At 43.6% G+C, this 22,627-nt stretch overlaps 1 long non-coding RNA gene across 2 annotated transcripts in view; it reads right to left on the reverse strand.

The window, feature by feature from the left end:
- Window positions 1-7,615: 7,615 nt before the first annotated feature.
- LOC113631765 (uncharacterized) overlaps window positions 7,616-22,627 on the reverse strand; it is a 353,230-nt gene continuing 338,218 nt past the window's right edge. For both annotated transcript variants that reach the window (XR_003437561.1, XR_003437562.1), the window contains one exon: window positions 7,616-7,783. This is a non-coding gene — a long non-coding RNA (uncharacterized LOC113631765). The remainder of the gene's footprint in view (window positions 7,784-22,627) is intronic.

Raw genomic sequence — 22,627 nt, forward strand, 5'->3', positions numbered from 1 at the left:
TTGTTGCAGGTCCCTCTGAGCTACATTAAGACCCCAGGGTGCAGAGACCTCTGGTCCTCTGGCATCAGGGCGTTTTAGGAGAAAGAGTGAGAAACACTGTGAGGCAATTCCAAACACATTCTGCTGCAAGAAAGGGCTTCTTACTTTATTATAAATTTAGGTAGCCTAAATTATATTGAAAAGTCAGAAAGTATGTCATTTGTTTAAAGTCAAGAATTCTTTTACAAAGGGAATTGCTATCTCCTAATTTCTCTTTTCTTAAAGAGTTTAATATCTCAGAGCCGCCTAGCTCAAGTTTAAGCTGAAGCATGTCAGGTTGAAAGCAGCCTTAAATCCTTTCTGGAACAAGGTAGGAAATGATACAGAGACAAAGACAGAGACAGAGAGAGACAGAGATAGAGAGAGATAGAGATCTTGCGGACATATACATTGTGGAAACATACCTGCTGTCAGAAAAAAAAAAAAGAAAGAAAGAAAGTGCCTGAATTTGTTTTAGCCCTGCAGCCACCTCTGAGTGAGCCCAGTAAAAAACTCCTCTGCCCAAGTGATGAGACCAGATTAGCGTGCTCCAGCTCTCATGTCCTGCGCTGAGGGAATTAGAAGGGGCTGATGGTGCTGGAACGGGGCTATTTTGCATTTCTCAGTGACATCCTCTAATGAGCTGACAACGCGGAACACCAGGCTGCTGTCTTGGAGAAATGAAAACAATCCAGTGGTCATTTCACATCCTATCATCCTAATGACAACCCGTGAGCTGCCTTCTTCTTGCCTTTGATTAAAATACACGGGACCTGCCCAAGGAATTGAGACTAAGATGCCCAAGAGGGAAAGAGACCAAAGAGTGCTGCGTGGAGAGAAGGAGGAGGCCTCCCAGGGAAAAACACATTTGGGAAAGTAAGAGAAGTCAAGGGTAACTAGGCTCGGTGTTGCTTGAAACTTGGCACTCTTGGAAATTGTCAGCTACAATGCCTGATTGACTTTCTCCAACTGAGCCAATGAGGGATTCCACCAAAGAGATCCAGTGCTATGTCGTGGCTCGAATGTGGTTCCATCCCCACAGCAGCACAAGCTATAGGGGTGACGCTACGAGGTGGGAGTTCAGCTGGCGTGCCCATCTCCCACACACTGCCTCAGCTGCCCCCTACCCTCTCCTAAAACCCCTGGTCTCACCCCAAAAACCCAGCAATTGCACTAAACAGGCAAGTCCTGGCAACAGAGGGTGCCTGCCCGCACCTGGATTCAGTGTGGTAGGCGACTTCCATTCTGACTGGTCCAAGTCCGGGCCAGACCCATGATTAAATAGTCATATTCCATTAGACATGCCCATGAGACCGCCCAGCACCGCTGAGCCTTCTCAGGCCCTGCCAACAACCCACAGGGGTGGGCCAGCCGCGGCAGGACTGCTCTGCGCCGTCTGCCCCTAGGGCCTGCTGCCCACACGATGCACTCCCCTGACCCTGTGGAGGAACAAAGGAAATGAGAGGCCTGGGATTGTCCTGGCTCTCAGAGGACTGGACAACCTTCTCAAGCCCGGCAGGCTTATCACTGGGACTTTTTACTGCCCTTTTCTTGTCGCCAACCCTCTTTAAGCTTCCTAAATTAATAATGATGAAGCTCTTTCAGCTGTATCTCCAGTCTGTTTTTGATGATTTCCATTCTCTGGGGCCTTTTTCTCCCCTCTTAGCCCTTTACCCCTCTCTCCTTCATTTGTATCCATTCTCAGATAATCACTGATTAGGTCATGGAGGGAGAGGGGAGGAAAGACAATTAAGAAAAAGAAAGAAATAGCCATTTGGGTATTGCTGAGTCAAAGGTCTGGATCAGAAACAATATGAAATTTCAAGGGCTGTTTCCCCAGTGAAAGGACAGAGGAGGAAGAGGACAGAATATCTCCGAAGGGTCACGCATAACATCTAGCGCACGGCAAAGAAGAGGGTGAGTGTGGAACACCCTCCAGGACCAGCACTTGAGCCTGGGCTTGAGCTTGCCTGGTAGAAGCAGGGGAAAAGTTTCCCTCTAAAACAATCGGTTTATCATAAACCAATAATCCTCTGCTTTGGGATAACCATCTATTCTTTCTCCTTAAGGAGAAAGAACTACCAGGTTCAGCAGAGTTGTTCCTCCATCCTACCCCCACAGTATTTCTGCATCATTAGACTTTTCTTATCCCATTGAAGAAACCCAGAGAGGAAGCATTCCAAAAGGCCCTGGGCTGCCCACCTGGCACGCAAGAGTCTCTCTGTGCGGCAACAGCCTCGGGTGGCAGCCAGGGATTCCGCTGTCGACCTTCCAACGGAGGGGAAGGGCTGCCAGCTAAAGTAGAAAACCAGAATGTCACAGAGAAGTGGGGATGTATTTATGAATCACTCACCACTCTGCTGTAAGTTTTAGCTTCTCCAATTCCACCCAGCACAAGAGAAGTACGCTGGGTGGAAGTGTGCTGGGTGCGATTGTGTGTCAGAAGCTGTGCAAGCTACAGGGAACCGTAGAACAGCAGAAGACACTTTCTCTCAGGGAAAGGGCTCATTGTTTGGCTATGAGATGGCTAAAATTAGCCAATCTGTAAAACACTGACAATAATAACTATCTCTTTGTGACAGGCACAAGGCTGTGTGTTAACCCAATCTAGTTCATTGTCTCCCTGGGCACACGTCTAGACCTTTCCCAGCGTTCCCTGCAGTGCCCACAGGAATGAGCTCTCGCTAGCGGGAGGCAGATAGGACGGCTGAACGTCACTTCCAGGACTGTCCTCTGAAACCTCTCCCACTGAAATCTTCCCTGGATTGTCTCTCGCTCTTTAGCCAGCAGGATGCAAACACCCAGCAGAGGACTGAGAGGCCCTATAGGAAGTGAAACCACTAGATGAAAGATTCTGAGTCCCTCAGAGACTACAAAGAACAGAGCCCCCCAGCCCAACAGACACACACACGCACACACACATAAACATGGGCCACACTGGCTATGAGATGAACAAAAAATAACCTTATTGCGTTAACCCACTGAAATTTTAGGGTCGTTTGTCACAGCAGCTAATGTTACTTACCCTATCTAACACACACGTGGGTTTCATTAACAGATAGAATGAGAAAATATATTTACAGTGCCTGGTTCTATGCCTGACATATAGCAGGTGTCTGGCACTGTGCCAGAAACACGGTAGGTAGTAAATAACTGAGCTTCATTTTGCAGGACCAGAGCGAGGATTCCACTGGACGAAGAGGAGGGATCAACAAGCAGCACGACCCAGAGGCATGAAGCCACATGACATAGCCAAGAGAATACAAATCGTTCCCACAGCTGCAGGTAAAGATACACCAGGGCAAGCAGATACTGGTCAGACACCAGAGCAGAGAGGCCAGCAGAAGTCAGTTCTGGAAGACCCTTTATCCTTGGCAATAAGAAACTAACAAAGTGTTCTTTTTCATTTTTAACAACTTGAGACAGAATTCAAATACCATACAACTCGTCCATTTAAAGTGTATGATTCGATGACTTGTTTATTCACGGAGTTTTGCATCCATCATCACACTCGGTTTGGGAAACTTTTCATTACCCCAAAAAGAAACCCTGCGTCCCTTAGCTGTCACTCCCCAATCCTCCTCCTGGATATGTGCCTAGAAGCAGTGAAGGGTTTTTAAAAGATCACTCCCTGACCTACCACTGCCCAAGGCCCGACACGACGCACGCATGCACGTGCACACACACTTCTTTCATCATCCTCACGATGTAAGTGTGAAGACCAGCCCCAGGGACCTTACACTCCCCACCAGCTGAACCACTCAGGTGCCCGCCCCTGCACACCAGGCCCTGGTTTCCCGCCTCTGCAAGAAACACTTGAGGAAGCTTAGCTGAGCCGGCCTTGGCCTCAGGCAAATTCACACCTTTGGGTTCTGCTTCCTGGTCCCTCCCCCTCCAAAGACTCCTTCCTTCCCTCCCTCCCTGTCCTGCCACACATCCCTTTCCCCTTCCCTCAAAGGGACAGAGCCTAGAAGCGATCAACAACAGCAGTCCACCGTGGTCACACTTGCAGAAGTCCCTGGAATTCTCTCAGAACCCACGTGCATGGAAGACAGTATTGTCCTCGTGTTATTGGGTTGGCCAAAAAGTTCGTTCGGGTTTTGCCCAAGACATTACGAAAAACCCAAATGAGCTTTTTGGCCAACCCAATAGAAGTGGGGAAACTGAGGTTCAGAGAGTTCAAGTACTGTTCCTAAGGCTGCACAGCAGGTGAGTGTCAGAGCCAAGCTTCCACCCGAAGCGCGGAGACGCGGGCAGCATTTATGACCACTCTCAGCAGTGTGAACAAAACTTCCAAACACCAGCTTAGTCAGATGGGGATGGTTTCTTCTCACCCAGCAAGAGGTCCAAGTGAGGAACTGGAACAGCACATCCTTAGCGACAGCCAAGTCCCAAGCTCCTTGTGTCCCTCTGCTTTGCCATCCTTAGTCTGGGGCTTTCATTTTCATGATCAAAATTCCTACTCTAGACCTTGTGCTTTTTTTTTTATCAGAAAAGCAAGAGCTCTCCCAGAATCTCCATTCAGTAGGCGTCTCTTCCATCTCATTGTAACATTCCTGCTACAAACAAAATTAGCATTTGTCACCAAGGGAAAGAGGAGAATGGGTGCTGGGTAGGGAAGCAGCTGTGCAGGCTCTGAGCAGAGTCCAGACCCTTCGGCCTCTCACATTCGATCTGCACTGGCTGAGGCCTGCTGCCCACCACTTCCTCCGCTCTCCAGCATGCGCTGGGCTAAACCACAAGGTGGGGCCTAGAGCTTCGGGAGAAAGGAAAGCCTTTCTAGATCATCAGCGTGATCAGCTGAGTGCACGTTCCCACGGGCAAGGGAAGAGGTTGCTCATTTCCTCTGGTTCAGCGGAGAAAAGTCCCCACTTTGGAAAGAGTTAGAAAGCCCTGGGAATACACCCGCCCTCAACTTTCAAGCACTCACAGCTGCTGCAGGCCTTAATGGAAAAGGATCTGATGCACTCATTTCCAGGCCTGCCACAAAGCCCTTCTGCAGAAACTTCAGACTCTCAAAAGGGCTCAAGAATAAATTATGCATTAATCACCATCTGAAGATGAATGGAAAAGATCAGACACATATAATTTCTGGCAGCATTAACCTAGAAGCTGGGGGTTCGGGGGCTGGAGGGCAAGAGGTGATATGGTGAGATGGGAAGAAAAGGAGCCTCTCGGGGGCACTGACTTTACCTAGATCCATCTATCTTGTCCTCCATTCCCTCTGGCTGAACATGCCCACGTGACTGAGGAAGGTGGATCATGGGATATTTTCACCAAAGAAAAGAGCCTTCCTTGCAGGGCTGAATGCTGAGGCCTGGTCCCCTGGAGGTTATGACATGTTGAACCACTCCTCCCACATCTCACACTTCTGAACAAGGTGTGATGTGAACCTCACCCACGGTGCCTTCTTCCCGGGCCCAGAATGCTCCCTGCTCTCTGAATATTAAACCTCTGAGAAGCCTTGCTGAGCATCATCTTGGGTTTTTAGCAAACACCCTTTAAAACCGAGACCCTGGGGGGAAAATGTTCCATGCAAAGTACTATGTCATGGAAGGATTACAGGCTTCAGGGGCAGCAGCCCTGGATTCCAGACCTGGATTCTAGCTTCACCATGAGCCTCCCTGGTCCCTGGTCATCAGTCAGTCTTCTCATCCATAAAACGAGGGTTGGAATTAGTGGAGACTAAAGATCACTTCTGGCTCCCATTCTATGTGTCTAGGGATGGACTCAACGTGGTATTTCCTTTTTGTATGAATTTTCTCAGAAAACGTGAATTAATCAAGGATATTCATGACAATGACATTTGAGTGATTACTATGAGCTCTGGCAAAGTACTTCAACCTGGTAACTCTCAATCCTCACAGCAATCCTCTGTGGAGTAGGTGGGTATCATTAACAGCTCCAATCTCCTGATGAGGTGACCAAGCACAGGGAGACAAGTAATCAGCCACTCCATTTCCACTGGGATGTCTTAGAGGCATCTCCGATTTAGCAGGTTGGAAACTGAACTCCGGACTCCCCCACTCCACCCCAGCCAAACCTGCTTCTCTCTCCATCTGCCCCTGCTCAGCAGATGGCAACTCCTTCCTTTCTCATACCCAGGCCAGAAGGCTTCAAGTCTCTCCCACCTCCAATTCATCACAAATCACGTCAGCTCTGCTCTCAAAAAATAACTGGAATCCACAGTCTCTTACCACTCCCAGTGCGACTACCCTAGCCTACGCCTTCACCCTGTGTTGTCTGGACCACAGCAAGAGTCTTCTTACTGGTCTCCCATTTCTAGCCTCTGTTCCCCATCACGTGCACACACATACGTGCACACACACAAGCACACGTGCACACACGCACACACTGAGTATTTTTTATACCACAGCCAGCATGACCCTTTGCAAATGTAAGCTATGTCATTCCTCTGTTCAAAACTTTCAGTGATTTCCTATCTCACTGAGGGTAAAATCCAAAGTCCTTACGCTGGCCTGCAAGGTCCTCCAAGCCCTCCCCCACCCCACCCTCTCTCCTCCCCTCCCCTCCCCCCCCCACTCTTCCTTCAGCGCACCAGGCATCCTCCCGGCTCAGCCCTGGCCCGGCCACCCTTCCCCAGATATCCCAATGGCTTGCTTCACCACCTCGCTTCCGTCTCTCCACTGAACCGTTTCTCTGACTAAATAAAACAGCACCTCCCTCATCTGTCTGTGTCCCCCTAGCTTGGTCTGTTTTTCTCTTTAACTCGCATCTCCACCTGCCATGGTTTATATTATTTGTTTATTTTTGTGTCCTTCTCCCCCTACCAAAGGTAAGCTCTGTAAGGACAAAGGCTGCGTGTTCACTGTTAGGCCCCCAGGGCTGAAAGAGTGCCTGGCATTTTAAACAGTCACTCAGTGTGACCTGTGGTGGTGATCATTTTGCAATGCATAAGTGCATCAAATCAACATGCTGGACACCTTAAGCTTACACAGTGTTATATGTCAATTATACCTCAATAAAGCTGGAAAAAAATAAACCATTCAATAGATACAGGTGGCCCTTGTTATCTGAGTCTTATCTGTACCTGAAATTCCACTGGATAGGGAATTTGTGGGTAGCAGAAACCCATATTCTATTACATTAAAGGGAAAAATAAATAATGTGTTCCCTATACCACCTATATTCCTAATCACCTATAAAACAACCCACTGTGGATTTCTGCATGTCATTTAATACACCAATTACCTAATTACTTGACTCTTAATGAACTCATTAGTGAATATGCTTGTGTGCAGTATGCTTCAATACTGAAAGAATTACATTTTCCTTCTACACAGAAAGGAACTATATACTGTAATATAAATAAACAATAAAATGATTTGTTAAAGGTACATAATGAATGCCAATATAATTACCAAAACAAAATAAACAGGTTTCTTTTAATTACCTTTTTTATATAAATTTGTGGCTGCGTTGGGTCTTCGTTGTGGTGCGCGGGCTTCTCATTGTGGTGGCTTCTCTCGTTGCGAAGCACAGGCTCTAGATGCACGGCCTTCAGTAGTTGTGGCGCGCAGGCTTCAGTAGTTGTGGCGTGTGGGCTCTAGAGCACAGGCTCAGTAGTTGTGGCGCATGGACTTAGTTGCTCCGCGGCATGTGGGATCTTCCTGGACCAGGGCTCGAACCTGTGTTCCCTGCATTGGCAGGTGTATTCTTAACCACTGCGCCACCAGGGTTTAAATGCTTACTGACTCAAGGCAGAGCTGGCCAAGTGAGACGCAGAAGTTACTGAACGGCACAACTGTGGGGAGAGAAAAGTCAAAGTGAGCTGGGGAAGGAGCAAGTGAGACCATCCAACACCCAATGCACAAACACTTCTTAATCATGGAAGCAGTAGGCAGTCTTCTCTTCTCAGCATTCAGGAGTCTGGAAATGGATGGATAACTGTGGATCATCGCCCAAAGTCACAAATGAGGCAGCAGGGTTTTTAGAAAAACACTAAAAACAGGCATCTGTTTTAACTACTATGTAACTATATAATTTATTATCCACACTGGGGACAATTTTGAAAGTGAAAAATATATTTTAAGAATTTTAAAAAATATATTTTTAAGCATTCATAGATTGACAAGTTGGTTTTATTATAATGGTATGCCTATAAAATAATTCCAGTGAAAAACTATTTTCAAAAATAAAATCATTTCTAAAAATAAAACAATCAATCTGTATCCATTAAAGCAAAACATTTTAAATTATTTAGATTGAGTAGTCTAAAAGGTTAAAAACAACATAAGCAGAACAGTATTCTTATTTCATAAACATTTATTGTAATAAGTTCTAGAGTCATATCTATATCTATTGCTATGCTACAGGTATTTTTCTAAAGAATGAATTTTTAATATATATTTCTATTTTTTCATAAAATTGCCTTCAATCTTTTTCAAAGTTGCATTTCATAGTTTATAAATTTAAAGTTGCTGGGACTTCCCTGGCAGACCAGTGGTTAAGACTATGTGCTTCCACTGCAGGGGGTGCAGGTTCGATCCCTGGTTGGGGAACTAAGATCCCACATGCCTCGCAGAGAGGCCAAAAAAAAAAAAAAAAAAAAATTGTTGACACCATCAGTTTGAGATAGGCTGGGACCTGGGACCCTTTGCTGCAGTGCTTGCACCTGGACAAACATCTCCTTGAGCAACAAAATACAAAGAAACTATAAGGGACTAAAAATAACTGCATGCATGGTCAGTTGGGGGCAAATTATGGAAACCAAGATACAAAAAGAACAAAAAGACCAACTGCCACTTCTGAAGAGCCTGGAGCAAAAGCAGGGTGTCAGGAGCAAAAGCAGGGTACTGGGCATGCCCCCTGCACTCAACACCACCAAAGGGGCGGGCAGACCTCCTAAGCCGCCCCTCCAGCCCGACCCCTGGACCCACCCCTACCCTCACCCCATATAAGGGACCAGTTCAACAACCCCCATCCCCCTGCCCCCGGTGAGCAGGGGAACAAGCAAGGAAGGGCATCTGTGGCTTGTTTTAGCTCCCCCTCTGCTGCAGCAGGGGCCCCAGTAAAGCCTTGCATGAATTTCTCATCTGGCCTTTTATCAATTTCTAATGATTGAGGAGGCCAAGAACCCTGGCTGGCAACAAACTGACTCTTCTCAGTTGACAGCAGTATTTCTAATTAAGAAAATAGTCTTTCTACAGGTGCTGAGATATCTGGTAAGTGAAGAAGTAATTCTGATAAATATTCTCAATTCTAATTTTTTTCTTAGTGAAATGTGTTACTATTTCAGTTCAAATCTTTTCACAGGTACCATTCTTTTGTCATTCAGGGAAACTGTGACAAATATTTTATGAGACAAAACTCATCAAGTAAGTTGTCTCTATTTATGATTTTTAAAAATGTTTTGCCAAATTTAGATGCTACACAATCACAGAACTTCACAATTTCATTCCATTCCAGTACATAATATAAATCCATCCAGTTAAATATAAAAGCTCCGTCAGAATGTTCTTCCTGTAAGATATTTCAAAGCATAAGTATTTACTCTCAAATTTAAAATTATTTAATTTCTTCAATTCCTTCTTTGGTTTTGTAGGTACAAATTTTGTTTTCAATAGTTACAGTTTCCTAAAAGCTTCCAGAGCTGAAGTCTTTTGGCTCATCATTCCTTGAATACTTGATTAAAAATTACCAACTTATTTTAAACAAAATGCAAACAAAATTTAGAGTACTAGTTTGTTTAAAAATATTTTTTTAAGTAAAAGGTCACTGTGTATTGTATTACACTTCGGCTGATTTGCAAAGTAGCACTTCAAAGGCTGAACATTTCTAAAATCTAAGAACATGCAGAAAAGGAAAAAAAGCACATACTGCCAGGCTGAAGCACTTTTTAATTCGACATCAGCTCTATCACAAATATTTTGTAGCTCAGTTTCTCTGTGTATAAATAAAAATATTTATAATGTCTGTCAACTATAGCTTCTATTTTGTTGGTAGACTATCACAGCTTGTCTGGATGCAGTTTTGAACTATGAACGCGCTACATCTAATTCCAAATACATTTCCGCTCCACAGATTTCTTAATTTAGTAATAACACTATTTTTCCCATTATGCTGTGCTCCACGAAAAATCTGTATTTTTAGTACCACCACTATCTTCACTGTTGAATTATTTTTAAGTGAAGTGATAAACTACAATAATGTCAGATGCTATATCTTTGACAAAATGATCTTTCAAAAGCTTTGAGTCCATGAATTGGATTGAAAAAAATAATCAAACCATTATTTAAATTAACTGGCTTTTTCTTGAAGAAACTGATATAAAACTGCATCATTTAACTGTTTGTGACATTCTTCTTCTGCTAGTGGAGGCATCTCACAAATATCCCTTTACTCTTCCTATGTGCACAAGAACAGAGGAAGGCAAAATTAAGCAAAATTAACTTGTTAGAATAATCATTTTACCTAATTGAAAAGTCATACTTCTCAGAGTGATATAAAAACACAACCAGGCATAACTGTCTTAAAAAGTTACTAATTTTTTAAATAGATGGTGATGCTTTTTCACAAGACTTTGTCTTCTGGGTTTACCTGTGGTCAGTGATATTACCACAGCCCCCAGAGCAGCTGGCAAATGTTAACAAGTTTCACATTCATCAATACTCTTGAGCAAAGGATATCAAGTACTGAATTTTTCATTAAACGTGCACCTTTTTCCAAAGCTCAGTGCGGCAGGAAGAGTTTGGTTTGGCGGTGGCGGGGGGGGGGGGTGGTTCTCTCTTTTTTTTTGGTAAAAAAAGTATTATCACAAGATAAAAACATATAGATTTACACAATGCAATAGATGGCAAGCCACTGAGGTGGCAACCACGAGAGCATTCAGACCATTCTATCTACACTCCACAGTGACACCGACCTCTCAAACTGTTTCCAGCAGGTGTTTCACACCCACCCAATCCCCCACGTCTCATGCATCCTTCTGACTGCAGTGACTCAATGTCCTGGTGGCTCCAAGGTCAGCCCAGGGCTTGAGGCTCATAGCCCAAGTTGCCAGCAGGGGCAACAGCAGTTGAATGCATTCAGACCGACGTATCCACCAACCATGGATCGAAAATATTTAGAAAAAAAAATTCCAGGGGCTCCCCTGGTGGCGCAGTGGTTGGGAGTCCGCCTGCCGGTGCAGGGGACATGGGTTCGTGCCCCGGTCCGGGAAGATCCCACATGCCGCGGAGCGGCTGGGCCCGTGAGCCATGGCTGCTGAGCCTGCGCGTCCGGAGCCTGTGCTCCGCGACGGGAGAGGCCACAGCAGTGAGAGGCCCGCGTACCGCAAAAAAAAAAAAAAAAATTCCAGAAAGTTCCAAAGAGCAAAACTTGAATTTGCCACACCTGGTAAATATTTACATAGCATTTGCATTGTATTTACAATTATTCACACAGTATTTACATTGTATTAGGTATTATAAGTAACCTAGAGATGATTTAATGTATATGGGAGGATGTGCATAGGTTATATACCAACATCTACCCCATTTTATGTAAGGGATTTGAGCATCTGTGGATTTTGGTATCCTTGGGGGTCCTGGAACCAATCCCCTGTGGATACTGTGATTCTCCCATCATTAACTACAGAGATCAGAAGGAATTCCTAGTCCCTGGCCACTCGTATCTGAGGGGAACAGGCTCTCTCTCAGATCCTTCCAGAAGGAATCCATCTTGCTGACACCTTTCCTGGCCTCCAGAACTGTGAGAGAATAAACTTCTGTTGTTTGAAGCCACTGACTGTGGTACTTGTTACAGCAGCCCTAGGAAACCAGGATGCTCCCTTCACTCCCAGAAGTCCCAGTCTTGATTTGCACGTGGAGAACCACATCTCTCTGGCTTGGCAAACTGGTCCTTGCAATTTTTAAAGCTTTTGGACAGTTCTGGAACTGACCTGGCACAGGAATGATTTGCGCATCTTCTCTCATGACACATTCCACTTTACTGTCCACTCATCCAAGGGGAGGTGATGGGGATGTGGTGGGTCTGGGTGGTGAGGGTGACAGGTTTACTTCTGATATGTCACATCTTCTGGGTGACATCAAGATGATTACACAGAGCTATGTAGGCTTGTCCTTAAATCCTGCAGCGCCCACCCCTGCCCGAGAGCCTACTCTCCCTTAATACTTCAATAAAATAGCTTAGTCAGACATCCATGAATTTGTAAAATGTCCAGGGCTTACATTTTCCAGGTCATTTTTTAAAATTTTTATTTTATATTATAGCATAGTTGATTGACAATGTTGTGTTAGTTTCAGGTGTACAGCAAAGTGATTCAGTTATACATATACGTGTAACTATTCTTTTTCAAGTTCTTTTCCCATTTAGGTTTAATCCAAATTCCTGTCTCCACTCTGGATGCCACCCTTCATTATTTCCTCAAAGCAGACTTAATACCAAAGAGTAAAGTGAGGAAGAGTTTACTGAAGGTTTGGGAAGAAAGGAGAAGGTGGCTACATAGCATGGAATAGGAAACAACCTAAAACTGAATACCAGGCACCATTCTTTTTTTTTTGCGGTACGCGGGCCTCTCGCTGTTGTGGCCTCTCCTGTTGCGGAGCACAGGCTCCGGATGCGCAGGCTTAGCGGCCGTGGCTCACGGGCCCAGCCGCTCCGCGGCATGTGGGATCCTCCTGGACTGGGGCACGAACCCGCGTCCCCTGCATCGGCAGGCGGACTCTCAACCACTGCGCCACCAGGGAAGCCCCAGGCACCATTCTTAAGAGACCCTTGGCCATCTTCCTCTCCTGGCTCCTGGTCTGCTCTCTTTCTGTGCTCATTTTCCTCTGCGCTCCTTAGAGGCATTTCTCCTCAAGGACACACAGGCTATTCAGGTGTTATTCCAGGTCCAATTCCTACCTCTGATGTCTCCTCCTTGTGTAATCCAGAAACATTAATTAACCTTATGTGTCTCAGTTTCTTCATTTGAAACACAAGTATAATATTACTCACCCATAAAAGGAAATAAGTATTGACACAGGATACAGCACTGATGGACCTCAAAAGCATTATACTATGTGAAAAAGCCAGACACCAAAGGTCACATACTGCAGGATTTCATTCATGAGAAATGCCCAGAGTAGGTAAATCCATAGAAACAGGAAGCAGATTGGTGGCTGCACGGGCTGGAGGAGGCAGGAATGAGTAACTGCTCAATAGGTATTACAGGTTGAATTGTGTCCCTCAAAAAGATATACTGAAGTCCTAACCCCAAGTACACCTCAGAATATGGCCTGATTTGGAAACAGAGTTGTTTTTTTTGTGTTTTTTTTTCTGCAGTACGCGGGCCTCTCACTGCTGTGGCCTCTCCCGCCGCGGAGCACAGGCTCCGGACGTGCAGGCTTAGCGGCCATGGCTCAGGGGCCCAGCCACTCCGCAGCATGTGGGATCTTCCCGGACCGGGGCATGAACCCACGTCCCCTGCATTGGCAGGTGGACTCCCAACCACTGCGCCACCAGGGAAGCCCGGAAAGAGAGTTTTTACAGAGGAAATCAAGTTAAAACAATGTCATTAGGATGGCCCTAATCCAATATATGACTGGTGTCCTTATAAAAAGGGGAATCTGGACACAGAGACAGACACATAGAAGAAAGACAATGTGAAGACACACAGGAAGAATGCCTTTAGCAGATGGAGGCAGAGATTGGACTGATACAGCCAGAAGCCAAGGACCACCAAGGGTTTCTGGCCACACTAGATGCTGTGAGAGTCAAGGAAGGATTCCATTCAAAGTCTCAGAGGGAGCACAGCCCTGCAGACACGGCTGATTTAGGAGCACCAGCCTGCAGAGCAGTGAGACAATACACTTCTGTTGTTTTAAGCCATCCAGTTTGTGGTACTTTGTTACAGCAGCCCTAGGAAATGAATACAGTGGATACAGGGTTTCCTTTCCAGGTGATGCAAGTGTTCTAGAACTAGATAGAGGAGGAGGTTGTACAACATTGTGAATGTTGCTGAATCGTTCACTTTCAAACTCTTAATTTTATGTTATGTGAATTTCACCTCAACACACACACATACACACAAGTACCATATCAATAACACCTATCAGTTGTGAACATTCAATGAGTCAGCACGCAGGAAGCATTTAGAACAGTCCCAGAGACACAGTAGTCGCTCAAGAGAAGTTACATAGGGGCTTCCCTGGTGGCGCAGTGGTTAAGAATCCGCCTGCCAACGCAGGGGAGCCCTGGTCTGGGAAGATCCCACATGCCGCGGAGCAACTAAGCCCATGTGCCACAACTACTGAGCCTGTGCTCTAGCGCCCGCGCGCCACAACTACTGAGCCCGCGCGCCACAATTACTGAAGCTCGCATGCCTAGACCCCATGCTCTGCAACAAGAAGAGCCACCACAATGAGAAGCCTGTGCACCGCAATGAAGAGTAGCACCCGCTCGCCACAACTAGAGGAAGCCCGTGGGCAGCAACAAAGACCCAATGCAGCCAAAAATTTAAAAATAAATAAATTTATATAGAAAAAGGAAGTTTAGATAATATTACTATTTTCAAGTCTCTCTCCAAACTTCCCACCTCTAACCATCAAATAATGAGCAGCAACTAATCCCCCCAACCCTGTCTTCTCCTTATACACAGCATTTGTGCTCTCTTCTTCCAGACCAAGCTGTGTGAGTACTAAGTCTGAAATGCCTTCTCTTTATACACAGCCTGACCCCTCAAGTCATTTTCCCCAGAGTTTCTCACCCACAAGATGAACGGTACCTCCCACCCACCTACCACCCCTACCACCAAGTATTCAAAAATTAGCAGCAGAGAAATTTATTAAAAAATGGAAATTATTTCCATCCCAGTAAAAGGCTGCATATAAAAATGTTCTCATTTCTCTGCTACGTAAGGTCAGGCATTTTCAGTCCTCACTCTTGGGGGCGGGGGTGGCACATAGGGAGGGATGACTTATGGGACCCAATCACACTCTCTCCACCTGCTGCTAGCCAGCGTTCCTGTAGGCCATGATGGCAGAAGCCAGGAAGGTGGGTTACCCTACAGGAAAATCTGATACCTAGCCCCAGGGCTCTGGGTTCCATAATCAAGTGAGTTTACTGTCCTGTACTCAGTTCATTCCAGGAGAAGAAAGTCCTAGTGGGTGGGTTGCCAATTTATTAAAATAGTGCAAGACCCAGAAGAACTAAGGTCTTGATTCAACAGTATAAAGAAATCAACAGATGAACGGTAAGGAAGTCCAAAAGGGAGGGGATATATGTATATGTATGGCTGATTCATTTTGCTGTACAGCAGAAACTAACACAACATTGTAAAGCAACTGTACTCCAACAAAAATTTATTAAAAAAAAGAAACCAACAGAAAGTGACTTGCTGACTTTAAAGCTGTCTTGCTTTTCACCCCACCCTGCAGAATTACAGAACAGAAAGACAGAAAGCTTTGCTAAGCACTGAGAAACCAGCCTTTGAAAGATCTGATGCTTTGTGCAAGTGGGAAACTGAACATGGAAGAAAAGGAAAAGAAAAAATTGTGCAAGCCAACTCGAGCAATGAAAGAAAAAAATCAAGGAGACATGTAAGACCACAGCAGCCAATCTGAATCAAGCATGCCATAGATTTGGGGCAGGCTCTTTTGAAAATAGGTGCCTCAAATTACATTTCATAGAATTGTTGTTAATGCCCTACAACTTATCATAACATGCTGCATCTTCAGAAGGCCCTTTTTTATTACTAATGTTTTATTGTTTTTATAGTATGCACCCTAGGAGAGAGTATGTAAGAATGAAAATGTATCAGCCATGAATCCAGGTGGTAGCGCAAAGCGCTGGTTTGAATGATTCTGTTACAAGCTAGATACATATTTATGCCTGCGATGCTTTCTTCTTCATAAATATTTTCTCTGGTGTCTCCATGGTCTCCCCTATCCGTTTAGGGATCAGTTAACCCCACAATCAAACACTATTGGGCGAGCCATGGAAACAGACAGCTGTTTCTCAAACAATTGCAAAAGGAGGAAATATGTGCAATTCTCATCACACTAGTAACAGGTTGCTGGGAAAGGATACCCCTTCCCTTTCATCTGTTGAGGTTATCAGAAAAATCGAGGCTACATTTAGGAAGAAAAAAAGAGTCCTTACTATAAGACAGAGCAAGTGAGAAATTTTATGAGTCAAACAAATAATGATGGTATAACTATCAAAATAATTGCAGTCACCATTTACGGAGCACACAGGCCAGGCTTTGTGCTGAATGGTCTACATGATTTATCTCATTTAAACCTTCCAGCCACCCTATGGGGGTAAATGTCATCATACCCCTTTCAAAGACGAAGCAGCTGAGACTCAGAAACCATTGCCAAACGCATAAGCTGTTAAGTGGAGCCAGCCCTCCGATTTAGGTTTATCTGATTTGGAAGCCCATGGTGTTATTTACAATGCCCCTTGCCAAACTGAAAGTCCTCACATGCCCAAGGACAATGCTACCAGTTCTCTCCAGACGATTCTTATTCTTTTTGTCAAAGGATGCAATTTTTTGGCATAAATAATCTGTAGTTTCCATGACTGGCATTCCCATTGTGGCCACGTCTGCTTTTCTGAAACTGAGAGAGATCATTTCCTTCTTGCTACCCAAGGTAAGCAAAGTACACTTGGTCTTTTGGGATTAAAAAAAAAAATCAACAGATATAAACAGGTGAATACAGTTACTGCGAAGACAAACAATAAAAATGGAGCCCCTGGATGGAAACATGATTGCCCTGCGGTCAAGACATAATAATTGCTAGAGGGTTAAAGAGAAGAGAAAGAGGACGGAGGAGAAAGATGAGGAAAGCCAAGAGACCCACTCAGAGCATAAGATAAAGGCAGAGAAAAGTAAACGCTTTTCTTGCATAATTAAAACTGGGATCTTACAAGATACAAAGTTAGACACTGAGTAAATTATATATTTCTAATTTCTCTACTGAAGCGCCACGGGCTAGAGACAGCCTCCCAGGTATTAATGGAAAAGTCTCAGCATGGTGCTCCTAATTTGCCGCAGCGTGCCAAAATTAACAAAACAAGCTCGGAAAACCCGCAAAAATGGCAAAGTAAACTCCTTTGATCAGTTATTTCTCTTAATGGCAACTGTTCTCAATCTGATCGCCACCACCACCACCACCCCCGCCGCCAATGCACCACCATCTCGACATACACACGTGTTCAAGCGTGCACGTGTGCGTCACACATACAGAACGAGAGACAATTCTAAGAATATTTTCTGGATGGCTTGCTTTGCCTTTGAAATGTGTTTCATTATTCTTTAGCGAAACTTAAGGCATGTCATCATCCTGCTGACAAACTAAGGCCTAATGACCTGCCACACTTAGCAAGAAGGAGCCATTCAGATCCTTGGACAATGGAGACGCAGCCTAAGACAATGGAATTCCACTTCCTCTTTGGGCAGCTTTTGTTTCATTCCATTTCTTCTAACTGGGTGAAGAGCAGGCATGTTAAAGGCCAGCCAGGCTTAACACTCTGAAATAGGCAACTCACTGGTTCCTGGGCCAACTCCTCCTTACTCAGAATCTCCAAGTCTCCTCATTTGCCCCTTTCAAAACCTCTCCAACGTCTAAGACCTGCTCAGATGCTCCTGGTGGGGTGTAGATTCATACCATCTTCGCAGCAAGCCATTTGGCAGCGTGTATCAAAAATCTCAAGAATATCCTTTTCTGTGAATCACACAAAAATATAATCCACATCAAAAACGTATGCACAAAAACTGTTACAGAATCATCTAAAACAGGGAGGCAAAATACAGTGCCCAATTACGGGAGGAAGCGTAGCTAAATAATGATCCACCCATTTATGCAAGGATATTTTTATCATTAAAAGTGATTATGATATGAAAAGAGTTAAAAAATAGCTACACATTTATTTATAGTATAAACTCAACTATCCGAAATACCACCCACAGAATGAGGAGAAATGCCAAGTGTAGTTACCTCTAGTATAGACGGTGGAATTATGATTATATATAAAATAATAAAGGAAATAATATATTTTCTCATAGCTCTCTTTTCCTTTACTGTCCAGATTTCTGCAATGAGTGTTAGTGTCTCCAAGGCAGGAAGGCGTAGTGGTTAAGAGCAGTCTCAAGTCAGAAGACCTGGGTTCATAGCCTGAGTCCACCACCTATGGGCTGCATGACTTTAAGCAGGTTACTTAACTCCCTGGAATTCAGTTCCCTCACTGATAAAATGAAGAGGATTTTATTGTTGGAAGGATTAAATGAATTAATATACAGACATACCTCATTTTATTGTACTTTGCTTTACCATATGCTTCATAGATATTGCACTTGTTTTACCAATTGAAAGTGTGCGGCAACCCTGTGTTGAGAAGTTGATTGGTACCATTTCTCCAGCAGCATTCACTCACCCCCTGCCTCTGTGTCACATTTTGGTAATTCTAGCAATATTTCAAACTCTTTCATTATTATATTAGTCATGGTGATCTGTGATCAGTGATCTTTGATGCGACTATTGCAAAAAAGATAACTTGCTGAAGGCTCAGATGATAGTTAGCATGTTTTAGCAAAGTATTTTTTTAATTAAGGTGTGTACATTGCTTTTTCAGACATAATGCAATTGCACACTTAAGAGACTACAGTATAGTGTAAACATAACTTTTATATGCACTGGGAAACCAGAAAGAATTTGTGTGATTCGCCTTATTGTGATGGTCTGGAACTGAACCTGCAAATTTCTCCCAGGTATGCCTATGTGTAAGGTGCTTAAAACAGTGGCCTAGAGTAAATGCTCAGTAAACATTACCCATATTATTAAACATTTATTGAGTGCTTGTTGTGTGCCATGTTGAATGTTAAGCGCTGTGGATAAAAAGATGAGTATGTTTGATTCCTTGTTCTCGAGTAGGGAAAGCAGACATGTAAACAGATACCCACAATTCACTGAATAAGTTCTGTAAGGAAGGGAAGATACAAGATACTGTGGGAGCAAAGAAGAAGGTCCCTACCCTGCCAGGGCAAGAATTTTTACTACCACTGGAATTAGAATTCCTCAAATAGTTTCAGATTCTTCTGTTACTTCATCTTTATATATTTTAGGCAACTCAGTAGGGAGTGAGTATCTGTAGGGTAACTGGTATCTTAAGTCTACAGAGCATTTTATAGTTTCCAGACTGCTGTCATTTATACCATCCAAATTCACTCTCACATGACACCTAAAAGGCTGGCTATTTTTCAGCAAGGCTTAGAGAGGTGAAGTGGGCTAAGGCTCCTCAGCTAATAAGGGACAGAGATGAGACACAAACTCAGGTCCTATGGGAGAGAACTGGATGTCATACCAGAGATGTTGCAGAAAGGACTTCTCTGTCAGTAGAGACTCAAGTTTTCATTCGTTATGCTCACAGTTTCTAATACCACATGAGAACAGAGTCATAAGAGAAAGAAGTAGGAAGCTAAAGATCTCAAAAGGAGACTTTGAGCCAGCCAACCATATGGTTGTCTACACAACAAAGTTAGGATCTGAAAGATGCACCCTGTAAAGATCTCTATTTGACAAGGGAGTCTCCCGCACCACAAGGGCAGCAAAGGGGTTCGGTGCACCAGTGAGCTGGCAGAAGATGGGGAAGGCCAAACACGAACCCCTAGAGAGAGAAGGTTTGGACAAACTACCACCAAGAGCTCAGACTTTTTATAGGAATGCTAGACTGAGATACAGACTACTTGTTGATCCAAGGACTACTGACCTTATACCCCCTCATGCCTACTAATTCAATTTAGGCTTTCATCTGCTGGCTGCCTTTGAGCCTATCATTCATCCATAAAATTTTCTTTTATGTACCCAGCTACTGAGAAGCAGGGTAATCTAAAGGAGATAACAATGAACTTGGAAGCCAGTGACCTGAGATCAAACTTAGTTGAGCTATTCATTAGTTGTATGACTTTAGCAAGAGACCTTCACCTCTGTAAGCCTTAGCTTCTTCCCTTATAATATTAACATAAAAATGTCCATCTCTTAAAGTTGTTGGCAGATTAAATGAAATATATGTTTCTGAAGCATTTAGCAAAATGGCTTGGCTCATAAATATTACTTATTCCTCTGAATAAGGGAATGGATACTTGGTGCTAGTCAACGACGTCATCAGCATCACAGGGTAGTCACGTGTCAAGAATCACAGGGTCCTGACTGCTCGGCACGCATGCCGGTCAGCTGGACTACAGCTAAGTCACCAACAGAGACATTTTCCACTGGAACTAGAGCCTCCATACTGAAGGGTTTCCTTTTTATCCAATTCCCATGGCCTTCACCCAACTGAATGGATTAATCCACTGTTTTGAACATCTAGGTCAATAGTCTTCATTGTTGTCACAGAAAATTGAGAGCTGCTCTAGGATAAAAATAAATCTCTCCCAAGACCTACATTTCTGTATGGAGTCTGAGATGTGCTGAATTGCTCTTGATCAACACATTTTTCCATTGCCAAAATGGGTCTTCATACAATAACAGCCACGCAGACTCTCAGAGATTTCACCAACCATAACTCTATGCACAATTGTCGTGAATGATGAAATGTGATTAGGAGATTACAGTTCTGGTGTTTTATTTTAAGGGAACTTAAGGAAAATGAATGAACTGAGCTATTTTGCATTTTTCAGTAGAATCATTTATAGGAGTGGGTAATGGAGAACTCGAGACTGGTGGAAAAAAAAAAAGGCACAAATAATGTTGCCACTTCACAGCCTATCAGCATAGCTCATCTGTGCCTCCTGTCCTGAACAGTTGTGCAGTGTTGCTGTACATGGTTCAACAGCTGCTATTTGTTTCTGGCATCTTTATTTCAGTGCTGGATAAACTGCCCTGGAATTTCTAAAAAATTACTTTATATCTAAAGGTGTAAAACAGACAAGATCTTTAACGTAACACTTCACATTGTGCTTTCTACAAGTTAGGTCACTTACAACAGTATCTCTGGGACTTGAGTAATGGACTGAACTCCTCTGGCAGGTACAGGATGTTTCTTGTTTTATATCACATCTACTTTACAATGAACTGTACTGTGGCAAAGTTCAAGGTTCTTAGAAATCTTGTTAAAAATAAAGGTGCTTTCCTACTTTCAGATATCTTTTACTGTAACAACAGTGCTTTGGCATTGCTAACTTTTTTTCTGTCTTCAAGTCCTAGGCTTATAATTCTGACATCTCTCCCATGGAGTTGGCAGTAAAGCAAAATTCCATACAGCCTCTTTTATTTTCCCACTGATACTATTATAAAATTAGAGGTGCATTTCTATGAAAATAATTTGGCCCTGAAACATAATCAAAAGCACATTTAAGAATGCAACACATATTTTAAGCACGTTTTAAAAAATAAAGATAACTTGTGTTGAACAATATTCAAAATAGCCGTACAATAAGGGGAAAAGCACTGGACTTGGGTTTGAATCTAAGCCCCAACAGTTACCAGCCGTGCGATTTGGGGCGTGTTATTTACCTTCACAGAGTTTTGTTTTGTTTTGTTTTATTGGACTAAATACTTACTTCCTGGGGTCATTATAAGGATTAAGAGGCACAGAAGTATAATATCTGATATATAATACAGGTTTAATAAGCATTATTCAAATTGGATGAATGACTAAAAATAAGCTATAAGAGTAGATACAGGAAGTGGTAGCACTGATAAAAAAACAAAATTGATTTAGTTTCTGAAGATTTTTAAAGTACAAGCCTCACATTGCCCGTATTTTTAAAATCTTGATGGACGTTTCCACAAATTACACATGTAACACAATACTGGACAAAACAAAACATTTCAGAAAAACGTGATAACAAGTAATGAAAGTTTCTCATAATTAATGAATCCATAATTTTTGAGCCTGGATTCAAACCCAGGTCCAATTAAGGTGGCTATCTACTCTGCCTTGCCTAAAACGCTGTCAGTTTACGCCTCACATCCTGGCATAATTAATAGTGCCTCTTGCACAGTTAAACTGTCTCAGTATCTGGACAGTACGTTTCCCCTCAACGCATAACTTACCTCCCCAGAAGAACCACCCCCTACAGCTGGGTGCCGTGCTCTCCATCTCTCTGCTCCTCTTCATTATTAGTTACCCTTAAAAAGCATTATTTGCTCGTTTTTCACAATTTATTTTTTTTAATTTATTTGTTTTATTATTTTTTACTGTGTTGGGTCTTTGCTGCTACGCACGGGCTTTCTCTAGTTGCGGCGAGCGGGGGCTACTCTTCGTTGCAGTGTGTGGGCTTCTCATTGCGGTGGCTTCTCTTGCTGCCGAGCATGGGCTCTAGGCACGCAGGCTTCAGCAGCTGTGGCTCACGGGCTTCAGTAGTTGTGGCTTGCATGCTCTAGAGCACAGGCTCAGTAGTTGTGGCTCACGGGCTTAGTTGCTCCGTGGCGTGTGGGATCTTCCCAGACCAGGGCTCGAACCCATGTCCTCTGCGTTGGCAGGCGGATTCTTAACCACTGTGCCACCAGGGAAGCCCCACAATTTATTTTAACTTTTCCTCTTATTACACGGATTGAATTTTTGTAGAAACATAACTCCCATATGCATTAATTTTCCTATTTGAAATAAGACTGCATAATTTTTTTTTTTTTTTTTTTTTTTTTTTTTTTTTTTTTTTTTT

Source organism: Aethalodelphis obliquidens, unplaced genomic scaffold (assembly GCF_003676395.1).
Source record: "Aethalodelphis obliquidens isolate GAN/ISIS:26980383/991018 unplaced genomic scaffold, ASM367639v1 scaffold34, whole genome shotgun sequence".
Taxonomy (NCBI): Eukaryota; Metazoa; Chordata; class Mammalia; order Artiodactyla; family Delphinidae; genus Aethalodelphis; species Aethalodelphis obliquidens.